General features: G+C 37.5%; 1 protein-coding gene across 1 annotated transcript in view; it reads right to left on the bottom strand.

The window, feature by feature from the left end:
* The window catches only part of HS3ST5 (heparan sulfate-glucosamine 3-sulfotransferase 5), a 91,668-nt gene extending 78,711 nt beyond the window's left edge, over positions 1–12,957 (bottom strand). The window contains exon 1 of the mRNA XM_083857843.1: positions 12,884–12,957. The gene's annotated coding sequence lies outside the window, so the exon portion shown is untranslated. The remainder of the gene's footprint in view (positions 1–12,883) is intronic.
* Positions 12,958–13,554: the final 597 nt, after the last annotated feature.

Here is a 13,554-nt window from a genome sequence, read left to right as displayed (position 1 = left end):
AGCAGGGAAGACCGGCATTCTTCAGTTTCTGTTACTGAAACCTCTGTGCCAAGAGGTCTCTGCCTGAGAGCCTGTAACTGGACAGCTTTTACCAAAATTGGGTCAGCTCCTTTCACAGGCACCAGCTGAGGATCTGTCCTCCCAATTATTTATATTTGCTGTGATATGGTAACGATATGGTACATTCCCCAACCATCCCATTGCCTTACATTGATCTCTCAGATGTTGTGAAAGATGATGAAAGTAGCAAGATGAAAGAAAAAGGAAAAGAGCAAAACAAGCTCACATTAAATATTCATAACTGGTAGTAATTACAAACAGAAAGTAGGAAATAAAGCAGTAGTGATTATGCAGTGTCCAAATCATCTATCTACAACTCCCTCCAGGAATTTTTCTCCATAGATTTCTGTTGCTAGAGTTGGAAAGTGACCCAATACTTTTGGCCTGTGTCTTTGGTCAAATTTTGCTACCTTGTTTACCTGATACATAAACATAGACCAGGGTTAGTTGAGAGTAAAATTAAGGCTCTACACTTTATTTCTGATTTCCACTAAAACCTATGATGAACCTCTGTCTTCAGTAAAAACAAAATGGCATTTCTACTGTGCAAAACTTTAGATTTCAACTGCTAAACTCTTGTGTTGTCACTTCAGATGTTAAATACTGTGAAAAGAACTGACCTCTAATTCTTAAAATTTCTTACTTTTAAAGTTTTTTTTTAATATGACTTCTGCTTATTTTTATAACTGAGGAAATTCTGATTTCCATTATTAAGCCCATTAACCAAAATATTTTTAAAAACTACATGTATAAAAGGTTCCTTTTCAAACGTAAGATGAGAACAAACTAGGAGCTTTATCATGAAGTTTCTCTTTCATGTAAAAATTGATGAACATGCTGATTTTCTTGAAATGATCATTTTTGCAGCTACATAAAATCCTAAGTTTATTCCATTATCTCTGTACTTCTATGGTCTAAAAGCTGTTGGTGTTGCTTAATCAATGTTAAATACCAACGCATGTAGAAGAACCATGAATTATGTCCTAGGATGTTCTTATGGGTTATGACATGCTGGATTTGAATCTCGTCAGTGCTAGAGAACATGATGTTCTGTCAGATCAAGGGTGAAAAAGTGTGCTGAACTTTTAGTTACTAGTTGTTACTGTCAAACCAGAGAAGTCACAGATAATTCAATCTGTTCCTACTTGGCTTAATTTTAATGTTCCTATGAAGTAGCCTTTGCCTGTGGTATGGAACTTCAGTTCATAGAAAAAACCCAAGAATTCTAGGGTGAACTTCTCAGTTTTTTCCCTTTTAGCACTCTGCTCAGCTTTGGACACCACAGTAGCCTTGTTAGGTTTCTAAGGCACCCTAATTACACACATCTGAGATTGCAGAATGCTTCAATTTAAGACAGCATACAAGCAAGTGCTGTGCTTTCACAAATATTCAGAAATATCATCTGCCAGGATCAAGAGAAATTGAATGGATATCTACTGGGTTTTATCTGCAGCTTCGATGCATAATTTTTCATTTTCTTTAGACGGGTTTGATACAAAGAGAGAACATGGCTAGAGTCCCACAGAGGTGTTTTGACATTAGGCTTAATAAAGCATGAAGAAGTCATTAATAAATAATGTTTTGCTGGTTAACAAGTAAAGCTGAATGCATTCACGAGACCCAGAAGTAGATCACATCATGCATGCAGCTAAAGAACCTGTTAAAATGACTGCAATAGTCCCATTTTTTCCATTGTGTTTGGCACAGCCCAACACAACACTACACAAATAAACAAGCACTGCCGCATATACACATGCACCTTCAGTTACAGTGTTACCTGTCAATTCTTATTTGCACTCAGTGGGATTGAGGGGTTTGTAAACAAGCATTCATGAAAGTGACAAAGAGCTATTTATATATTGTTAAGCTTTGCAGAGATCAAGCATTGCTGTCTGGAGTTTCAAAGGAAAAGACCTCTTGTATTCATTGAGTTATGCATCATCCCATTCCTGTGTCAAAGCTACAAGCTTAATACATTTTACTGCAGACACGTTTGAGCTACAGCTTTCAAGGCTGTGTCAATATTTCCATATGTCCTTATTTTCCAAGGTTAAACATTCTGGCAAGTTTTGAATCAGGGTCTGAGGAAAGTATCTGTGTGCTTGGGGTCAGATACACAGCTCCCATCCCCTTTGGCTACAACCAGGTTTCATGTGGAATCTGGATTGGGAATGTGGCAGCATTAGGGTCTGGATTCAGCCTCCATCATGATGACTTTCTCAGCTAAATGCCTAAGTTGGGAGCTGAAGTCACCTTAAACTCTCCCTGTAATCAGTGCCAAGAGACAAGTGTTTCCAGAATGTGATTCAGATCTGGGCTTCTGATTACAGAATCAGCTTCAAATGAGCAAGTTCTCAATTTAGAGACTTCTGCTACATGCTTATGCTTGTAGGCAGGAAAACTCCTCAGTCCCTCCAATGAGGCCAAGGAACAGATTGTACAATTCAAGTTTGGGCCTGTGAGATTTACGCAGTTTGTGAGGAAAAAAAAAAAATTTGGAAAAATGTTTCCTTATTTATTTTTAGTTTGAGATATAGTCATATTCTAAATAAAGAGTCATGATATTCAGAAACAGGGACAAAGATTCCAAATGCATGTCTTCAAGTCTCCAGCACGGTTTGTAGAAGCACAAAAATGCTTCAATTCTCAATGTTAGTTGACTACCATTTGTAGGTAGTGCAACTATCTTGGAATGAACACTGATTAAAAAAAAAAAAAAAAAAAAAAAGAATATTTGATGTCATCTATTTACTGAAAATCCAACTTCCAACATATTTAGTGTGCTTATGAAAACTAGATTATTTTTCACACCTGATTGAGCTGCCAGGTTCCAAGAGTTACTGAGAATAAGAGGATTGGAGGAAGCTATAATAACTTCTGAAAATGACTTAAAATCTCTGATACACGTGGGGAAAGGAATAGCTATTTAGGTCGGGCAATTTTTCCAGTTGTTTGGAGGGTTTTTTAAAGAGATGGTATGAAGAAAATAAACTTCAGATCCATGCCATTTTTAGAACATGAAATTGAAAAGTACCAAATCTTTTAATCTGAGTCACAAATGGAGTGATTTTCCTTTGACATTTCGAATTTTGCCAAAGTAGAAAAGCCTTTTCTTCTAAACATCCACAGATTTAAGATGTTCAGGGATCTGAAATATTAAATAAGCATTTTTGATATGGAATACTAAGTGGGAGTGGATAAAATACATGGCCCATTTATTTTCCATGTTTTTCTTTCATTTACCACTGAACATAATTTCTACCCATGATAACGTAAGAATGCAAATGCATGAGGGCAAGTCAGTGAAAACAGAAGTATTTTAGTGAATATATGTTCTATATATGGCTTCACAATCTCTGCTGACTTGGTGTTGGGAAGCAGACTTGGGTGTGGATTACCTCTGAAAACGAGACATAAATTTCAGAATTCAGTCTCCATTCAACTTTTTCCCTAACCAAAGCCTAAGTACTCAAACCAAGAAAAACTTGCCCATGCTCTCAGGTGAGACTCACAAGATTATTACGAAACTCTCACTGCCCAAACAATGCAGAACACAGGTTTTTGGAGATACTTGTCTTGTGAAATTTGAATTGCCAGTGGAATTCAAGAATTAGCTGGATACACAATACAGCCAGTGTAGCAATGCTTCTGGGTTGGGTGATGACAGGATTTGAAGTGACAAACTTTCTTGAAAGCTAAGATGTGAATCTTCAAATGGTGGCTTGTCTCTTCAGATTCTGCTTGCATTATACTTCAGGTATTTACATCCTTCTAGGACTATGCCAATAATCCTGAAGCATATATAAGAACACTGACTTTTGTTCTTAAAGAGATAATTTAGGAATAACTTAGTGTTACAAAACGTTGGATAACAAAATTACTATTACTAATGGATAGAAAGATCTATCCATTGTACGAATTTGTATAGTTTTAGACTGCTCCACTCCATCCACAAGATGTCAAAACAGAAAACATCCAAGCTTTGTTTATGGTAAACCTTTTGACTTTATGAAGGTGTAGCCGATGCTACGGACCAACAGATATTCACGTAGAAATATGTATATATTGGAACCACACAATTCATACAGCCGTAAAAGGAAGGGCTTTATGAAAAGAAAATACCATTACTACCTCATTTCCATACACATTAACCTGCAAGGAGGAAAAATCGGAGAATAGCATTTGTGCTACAAAACATAAAAATTAGCTAGAACAGCTGGAAAGTTAGCTTAGTAAGTAAATCAAAAACAATAAGGAAAATAAAGTTATTTAGTTTTTTTTTTTTTTTTTCCCCTTTTGTATCAGTAAGTTAAAAGAAACTTGCAATTAAATTTTCATAAATGATGTGTACATAGTTGTGGTATATTTGAAACATTAAGAGGTGTTTGAAGCAAAAGCTGTTAAAGCAGGAATCACTTTATCAAGACCATTGAGACAGTAGTTTTCTTGATCTTCATCAAGATACCAGCATACTAATAAAGGAGAGAAAATGCCACCCTCTAGAACGATGACGAAGGATACAGAAAGCATTTGGCAAGCTTTAATATACATATCTTGCAACTGGGTTGGTAACTCTCTTTTAGGGAAGGAAGGACTTAAGCTTTCAAGTAACAGTTCAAAATATAGAAAAAAAGCCCCAAACAAATCAACCAACAAGCATAAAGTCCCCAGGGAACCCAGTATTTCTATGGCAGTATTTCCTGTGAGTCTCCTAGCAGATCAAAGCCTGCCAACTTTCATTATATCCCCTCGAGAGCAAAATGTTCACACTGCAGTTTCTGATTTGCAAAGGCTCCAGGAGACAGAGGCTGATCAGGAAACTGTTTTGGAGTGTTCACTGCCCTGTCTCTGCTGGGTCTTCTTGCAGCGACAGGGCATTTTGGGAGGGACAACACCACTAGCCTATGACATGGATTGGCTCACTGTTCATTTCTTAGAGGAGCTGGGTTTGCAAATTGTCATGGAAAAGAAATTCCCAGATTTCTAGTGGAGTCCTGTGTGCCCTCTTACCTGGTCAGACTGCAGTCAGGATTTATGATTATACCTTATGATTTGAACAATGAAACAGGGGAAATTCTGTGTTTCCATGCCTTCTCTAACAAGCTCTGTCTTTTAAGTCCCCCTCTAGGAATATACATACAATTTAGCAAAACAAATGCTTTATTCATGATGGCAATAAATGCAGCATGGTTGTGCACATACCAGTTGAATAGTAGCTTTGCATTTTTTATTTTATTCCTCCCAATAACTACATGTTCCTACAAGTGTCTCACAGGCATGCACACAGTTTTCTACACAGCTTTAAATGGACAATATTTTAAAGAGTTTTCATAAAGTGAATGAAGCTGTGATAAGCAGCACAGCTGGCGAGTCAACAAGAGACTACAAGGAAGGCATCACCAGGAGGAAAATGTTCTAGGAATGTATTTTCCTTATGAGGCCCAAAGATTAACCAATCAAGATTGATGCTCCAGTTCATATATGCAAAACATACATGGAAAATTAACAGGATGCCTCGAGGACTCTCAAATACATGTTTGCTTTTGAGACAGAAATTTCTGATAAGTATCCCCCAAAAACCAAAACTATGCAATCACCAGAAAGAAAGGCAAAAAGCTGAAGATCTGTATTGTTATTTTACTCTTGCTCACTCCTGAATGTGAACGGGAAGAAATAAAAGGGAAATATTTAGAGGAGTAGATCTTGCTGGGTCATGTTGTGACCTCAGAAAATCTAGGGGACTAAACGTAGGTGACTGCTTATACCAACAAACTTCTCAGGAAAAGGACCCCAGGATGCCTTTTTCTGCTCCCTGCTGAGGAAACTGAGTAAAATAAAAGATAATGCTTCCAGGTAGAAGGTTTAAGGTTTTTACAGTGAATAACAATAGTTTCACAGTTTCTTCTCCTCCATAAAGATACTCATAACTTTTCATCAGTGCTTGGGACCAGGTTCAAAGACCTGTTCCACCCTGAAATTGGGTTCCAGCTTCCCCAAGAGTATTGTGTGTGCCTTCTCCAATTGTATATTTTCATGGGACATTACTTGCTTATAATTTTCACGTATACTTTCACCTCTATTTGTCAGGTATTGGCTACTGTAGGAGCTGTTGTATCCTGAAACATCCCTGATGAAGGATGTTTGTATGAATTCCCAGAGTTTAAATCACCTGTCTTTAATCTTTTTCCCACCAAGAGTAGAAGTCTTAATTTTAGCAGACATACAGAACCTCTGGAAGTCAAATTCTTTGCCGAAAGGCCTCTGCATTATGCACAGACCCAAAAATCTCACTGCATAACCAGAAGAGAATCAATAAACCTCTCTCAGGAACCCTCTTTGCTCAGAAGGCTTCAGATTGTTTCTTGTAGAAGCTGTTCATTTGCAGAAAATGAAAAAGCAATTGTGGATATCAAGTGATCCAAAATGGCTGTACCTTTGAGAACAAGATTAGTGCTTTCTATCCTGATGCAAATAGGAGCCTTGGAGGCACTGCACTGCAGGAGCAACGTTCTCTTACTGTGAAGAGTCCAACAGCCCTGGATACACTGAGTTGTATCTACCCCTCAGAAATGAAGCAGAGATCTTTGTGGCTAGGCCTTTTCCTTGGAGGCGTGCAAGCATTTTCTTGATTTTGTTGTTTTTGCTGGCTCATATTGTAAGCAAAGTGAAAACTAACACAGACTGAAAAACCCTTGCTGCAGATGCTTTTAACTGGACTGTGAAGAGGTCTTGGTTCATTCTCTGGGGCCACAGCTGAGCAATGTGCTTATCCTGCCTTTTTCCAGGGATATGAACGGCCTCATCGCAAACTAATGCTTAAGGCATGAACATAGGAATCTTGCTCAACTGGCTGTCTGCATCATTTCTGTCTTTCAACCAGTATTGTCTGGATCCCACCCAAATTCATTCTCAGCCAGATGCTCTTCTCCAGGAGCCATTTTCCTCTAGGCACTGCAACATCTTTATGATGGCTCTGGTTACATCTATAGAAAATGAGATATACACTTGGGTGTCATCTGCAAAGCCTGTAGCAGCTTAGCCCCTCTCTGGAGTTTTCTGGAAGTATTGGAAAGGGATGTAGGGAAAGGATTTATAGTCCTACAGTCAGGCAGCAGGTGCAGGATATTGGGAAAAAAAGCAAATGATGTTACCAGTTATTCTGGGGTCCTATGGAAACCAGACTTTGTGTTTGCAAGGTAGGCAAGATTGGGGTGTATTCACTTAGCATTTAAAGGAGGAAGAGGGATAAGTAATTCCTTAGCCCTGTCTGAAATTAAAAAGTCCTTGCAAATTAATACAGCTACACCAAGCTAGATATTACTGTAACACTAACAAATGGAAACATGGTGCACAATATAAAACTCCCTGCATAAAATAGAATGAAGAATATTGTTTCTTACTGCAATACATTTTGGACACTGTGTATTTTACATTTAATTTTACAGTGCAAAGGATATTACTGAAAGAACAGCTTTAGTTGATAATTTTCTTGTTTGGTAGAGCTGATATATTAAAAGGTTGATGTGCTAAATTTACATTTTTCTAGACTGATTATTTATTACTCCAATCTGTCTTTCCTTGTTCTTCACCCCTTTAAAAAGAAATGTTATAAAATAGGGCTTCTTTTTGACAATTTTAGCCAGAAAACCTTACTTTGCCTGCTGATTTTCATGCTCTACAAGCTTTGCCATCATAAACCACTTTGCATGTATTAAGGAGTATTATATTAGATGAGGCAATTTAAGTGTATCCCATTTCACTTGGTGAAACTAAGCAGCTTTGCATTATAACTAAGTTGAGCTAATGAGAATACGTTTAAAGCATGTGTTACCTGAAACTGAAGTTAGCTAGTCATTCAATACTGCAACCTGTGGGTTTGCAAAACGATGGCAGGAATCCTGCTGTGAGGGAGATAGGAAAATTATTATAATCTGCATTCCTAAATTGAATGAGTATTTTGCTCAGCAGAGGCCTCTTGACTGTAAATAGTCTGAAATTACATCCTGCTGTTTAAAATGCCTTTTTTTCCAAGTAAGTAAAAATGCCCACATTTTCTTAAATCAAATATTTTTCAAATCTTACATGTATTAAATTATTGAGAGAGAGAAAGTCATAAATCCTTTACTACCTCTTGCAAAAAACTGTTTGATATTCATGTTTTTAATAGAAGGGACAAAGTGTCAAGAATTTATGAGTTTATGCTTTAATTATATAATTATTATATTATTAAAGCTTATCATCATATCTCTCTCATCTTTTTTTACTGAAAAAGATCCATGTTTACAAGATTTTTAATCTGTATGGGAGAAAATTGTATGACAGATATCAGAATTAGATAATAGATGTGATGTCAAACGTGCTGCTAAGGTAAATTCATCTTGAAACTTTCCAGAAAAGACTATACAAAAGAGAGCAAAAGACCATGAGTTCACAAGAAGACACAGGGGATAAACTTCTGCCGCAAGAGTAGCATGGTAAACATAACTTCATTCATGTGAGTTCTTTATCTCATTAAAGCTAGACATGACCCAAAAGAAAAAAAAAAAAAAAAAGAAAGAAAAAGGCCCTGGGGATAAGGATTAGAGGCCATTGTAGTTGTTTGAGCAATCATTTTCTACTGTGTGAAAGCAATACATACTGTAAATACTTTTCATTACATCCTCCCTAAGAGCTCAAAATGGAAAAGGAAGTGTCTCAGCTTATCCTCCTCAAATTCTCTGTCCTTCAAGCAGTGACCAGCAAAGACATTTACGATAAAAGGTGTCTGTGCTTCCACTGGAATCATTGGAGCCTTGGCTTTGCAGCACTTGGCAATGTGCATTTTTTCTAAGTTGAACAAACCAGGACTAATTCTCTTGCCCAGAGTGTGGGTGACTCTGTCTCTCTACCCAAAAAAAGGTGTCTGTATTCTTATCTGCTTCTTGGAAACTGTCCCTTGCCTGCCAGCTCCCTGAAATCTACCGTGCACTGAATGGGACTGTGGGGCAAAACTGAGGAAATACGTGAACAGACGGGATGGATGAGCAGGAGCCAGGGATGAAACTCATGCCTAAGCCTTGTTTCGTTGTTATTGATAGATATATGTAGCTTTATGTTTTCTGATAAGAAGTATGGGTTGAGAAGAAGATGAGGTCACTGTTGTGTGAAAGGTGGTTCTCAGGTGGACCAACGAGAGAGGCAAAGGTGATGAAAAGGGTATAGACATATCTTAAACACAACCTGTTTCTCTGGATCTTAAGGGACCTTATGCTGAGTATCAGTCTTGTTGCTTTAGATTAGGATTCACAGCTCTGACCTACTTCTGAAATGGCGAATACAATCACTTCTGGGAGTTTTTTTGTCACAAAATATATTTGACAGAAGACATTTTTATTTCCACACATTAAACCTCCTAGGACATGGAAGGGCAGAATTCAGTCTTTCCTGTGTCAGGGTACTCTCCTCCCAACCTCTGGGAGGAAGTTGCACCCTCCAGGATGTAGTTTGTATGCTGCAAGATTAACACAAAATCTCCAGGATCAGTTTTAAATCTCAGGTTATGCCAAGTGTTCCCAGTTCACAAGCTGCATGGTGGGTTTTTTTTTCGTTTGTTTGTTTTGTTTTGTTTTTTTCTTTTTCCCCTTCATTAAATGCATAATACAGGTACTCAATTCAGTATAACCATCATTTATTCACTTACATCAGGGTCATTTCTTACTTCTGCTACCTGAGCTTTTGCAGACCTTGTGTATAAATCTAGCTGCACATGTTTGATAAAATTCAGCCAGTAACAAAAATTAACCATGGAAAATTTGGAGAGGTGGAACTCCACTGGTTTTGCAGCCAGTCAGATAATTTAGCTTATTCATTTTGATTTGCACTGTTTAAATGAACGTGTCTATTACCTGTCAAAGACAGTTTGTTCTCCAATCTATCAAATAATGTTTGTAACATTTTTTTATATCGTTAACCACAAAATCCACAAAAATGAAAATGAAAGGAATTTTTTTTTACATCATTTTACATCCAAATTTATATATTGGTATTAATGAATGTATGCTTTAGTAGCAATACTGGAAACAAAGTGAAAGATATGGAGGATACTTAAACTCACAAGTACAACAAATCCAAGTTGCACCTAAATTGGGGCAATTCTGGATATGAGTACTGGGAGACAAACTCATTGAGAGCAGCCCTGTGGAAAAAGACTTGGGAGTTCTCATGCAGGAAAAACTGGGGCTGAGCCAAAAGTGTGCTCTCACTGCCTGAAGGCCAAACTTATCTTGGACTACTTCAAAACAGAAATGTCCAGCAGGTCGAGGAAGGTGGTTCTCCTCCTCAGCTCTGCCCTTGTGAGACCCCACCTGAGTGCTGCATCCAGGTCCAGAGTCCTCAGCACAAGAAAGATACGGACCTGTTGGAGCAGGTCCAGAGAGCCACAAAGGCAATCAGAGGGATAGAGCACAGCCCCCATGAAGACAGGCTAAGAGAAGTGGTGTTTTTCAGCCTGGAGAAGAGAAGGCTTCTGGGAGACCTTATAGCAGCTTTCTATTTAAGAGGGTTTATAAAAAGGAGGAAGATGGACTTTTTATACTGGCAGATAGTGACAGGACAAGGGGCAATGGCTTTAATCTAAAAGAGGTTTAGATTAAAAGTTGGGAAGAAATTCTTTATTCAGAGAGAGGTGAAGTAGTGGCAGAGCTTGCCCAGAGAAGTTGTGGATGCCCTGGAAATGTTCAAGGCCAGGCTGCATTAGACTTGGGCAACCTGGTCTAGGGGAATGTGCCCCTGCCCATGGCAGGGGGGTTGTAACTAGATGGTCTATAAGATCCCTTCCAACCTAAACCACTCTATGATCCTATCTTCTAGCATTATCTGTCCTAAAACAGAAAAGTTCTATCAACAACTATGCTGAGCTAGCCAAAACCATAATCCTATCCTTCATGTTTATTTATCAGTCCACATACAGACATATTTCATGAACCTCCCAAGTACAAACATATAGTGCAGGAAGATGGACTTTATAATGCATTTGACACTTTAACTCTGCAACCATGAGACCAACTCATGGTCTACACACACACACACACACACACACACACACACACACACACACACAGGTATAAAAGATGCAATATTATTTAAAAAGTCCACATATTAAAGCTTCAACATATGCTCTTATATGAATCTTACTTTCTTGGAAAATATTTAGGTATCTCATTGAGGGCACCTCACAGAACCAACACAGTTCTCTCCATACAGAAAACTTTGCACAATCTTGCAACTCTTCTATCCTTCTGCTTTTAAATGGAGTCTGTATTTTTTGTATTAATGTTTTTGTTCCTACTGAAGTCTGTTGAAAAGATTCTCCACAACTTCAACAGAACTTATTTTTGTTTGTTTGTTTGTTTTGGTCTTTTCTCCTCCTATCTGGAGTAGATATTTGGTGCCAATAGGCAAACAATTATTTTTGATATAGGATGATTTTTTTATATTTTGTTTATTTTATACAGGGAGCTGGTGTTTAGAATACAAACTCAAATGCTAGTTAGAGTAGCAGACAGAAGATTGATTAGAAAGCTATTCAGATGATAGCACTAGAATCCCTCCATAAAAATGAAAAAGCAGAACTCAATTCATATACTTCTAATTAAATCAAGTTTGAGGTCCATCTACTTTAGCTAATAGGTTTTCTGAAATTATTTCAATAGATTTTAATAGATTTAATAGGAGATGCTTAATAAGAAATAGTAGTATTTGTAAAACTATTTTTTTCTTAAATGTCCATATTAAATAAAATGAAGTTGACAGAGTGAAACTGAACTTTTCCCCCTCTTCCCCCAAACCCACATACACCATTAATCCTGAAGAATACTCTGCAAAAGATGAAAAACAGATGGCAATCACAGAATAAAATCAAGGTTACATGATTGTTCACTTTTCTTCTCTACTGCTCATAGCATTATCCACATCATTATAAACATAGTGGTTTTTTATAATGTTATGATTAGTGCTAAAAATCCTGATGTATCTTTATGATCTTGCTACTTTCCTTGTCAGTTATGTGTCTGAGAGATGACTTGATGAGCACATATGCCCACACACATTCTACCACCTTTCTGAGCATATATCTGCTTACAAAATTATTTCTTCTATGTTTTCAATCATACTGTGGAAAAATTATGTCAGTGAATTGTTCTGGTCAAGGTTGATTTTCTGGGGTGTCAAAGTAGTGTCAGAATAATATCAGCAGATTATATAATATTTTAAGAGAAATCAAAAGGTAGAAAAAGCAATTTATCAAAATCTCACAGTTTCCAGAAAATGAATAGCTGCCATTAAGAAGAAATTAATTTCTTCCAACATGCTATGAATGTCTTTGGCATTCCCCTGAAGCCTACATGCCATCTAGAACAATCAAGTACACAATCGAAGAAACACTCTGATCCCCACTGACTGTAAACAAGAACCACCTCGTGAACAAAGTAGAATATTGTCCCCTTTTTACTGGTTATAAATCAAGTGAGATTGATTGAAATGCATTGAACACAAGTTTAGAAGAAATGCTACAAAAATGGCTAATGGCAATCAAGCTCAGAGCATGGGTAGAGCTTTCTCTTGGTGGCTAGCTAGTCATTTAGTAGCTTTCAGATTGCCTGAGCTCACAAAGCACATTTATTATGAGGTAATTAAAAGTATGATCTCAGCTATATATGTGTTGTGTTAATCACCGTTTTATTAATCTGTGTCCCTGTTCAAGCAGCAAACTGAAACATTGTCCCAGGTACTAAAGATTAAACAAAACAACTTCCTGAAACCTGAGGCTTTTAAGGAAGACACTAACCTTTGTGTCCTTGGGCACATCCAGAAAGTCCAGTGCATCTACGTTTGATAAAGAACATTCCAGAAGGATTTAACTTATCTGTTCCAGTGTTCAGTCCCAAGAAGTCTTTAGTGGTTACTGAAAAGACCATTCAGGGAATAAAGCATCTCCAGGTATGCAAATGGAAAGACCAGACATCTCTGCTGATATGGTGTATAACTCGCTGAGCCTGTACAAAAAGAGAAGACACTTGCTGCTTATTTGAAAAAAAAATTAAACAACCCAACAAGCCAAACCAAAGAACTGAAAGAACCCAAAAACTCAGTTTCTCTGTATAAGAATGAATTTTTTTGCACTAGGGCCCCAGAGGTAGTACATGTCAGCTCATGTTTCTGGAAGTACTGTGTCAGTGTCTTGTAAACATTGGCAGCCTGGAATCTGGAGCACAGGTTAGAGAGGAAATGGAAGGGGGAAGGAAAATCACAACAAATGCATTTCACAATACTAAACTCCAAACAAAAGTCATTCCTAATGACAGAAAATGGCTAATTACACTTATTTTAAGTGGGCTACAGGAAAAGCAATGTTACATATTTACTGGAAAGAGGTAATATATTGCACATGCTACTGCTACTCTGCTATGTTTCACCCTTGACATTGGCCAGAAATGTATTTTACAGCCATTTTGTAAA

This window comes from Zosterops lateralis (genome assembly GCF_965231275.1).
Source record: "Zosterops lateralis genome assembly, chromosome: 3".
NCBI classification, from domain to species: Eukaryota; Metazoa; Chordata; class Aves; order Passeriformes; family Zosteropidae; genus Zosterops; species Zosterops lateralis.
Note: the sequence above shows the minus strand (reverse complement) of the source record. Positions and strands in the feature narration are given on the sequence as shown.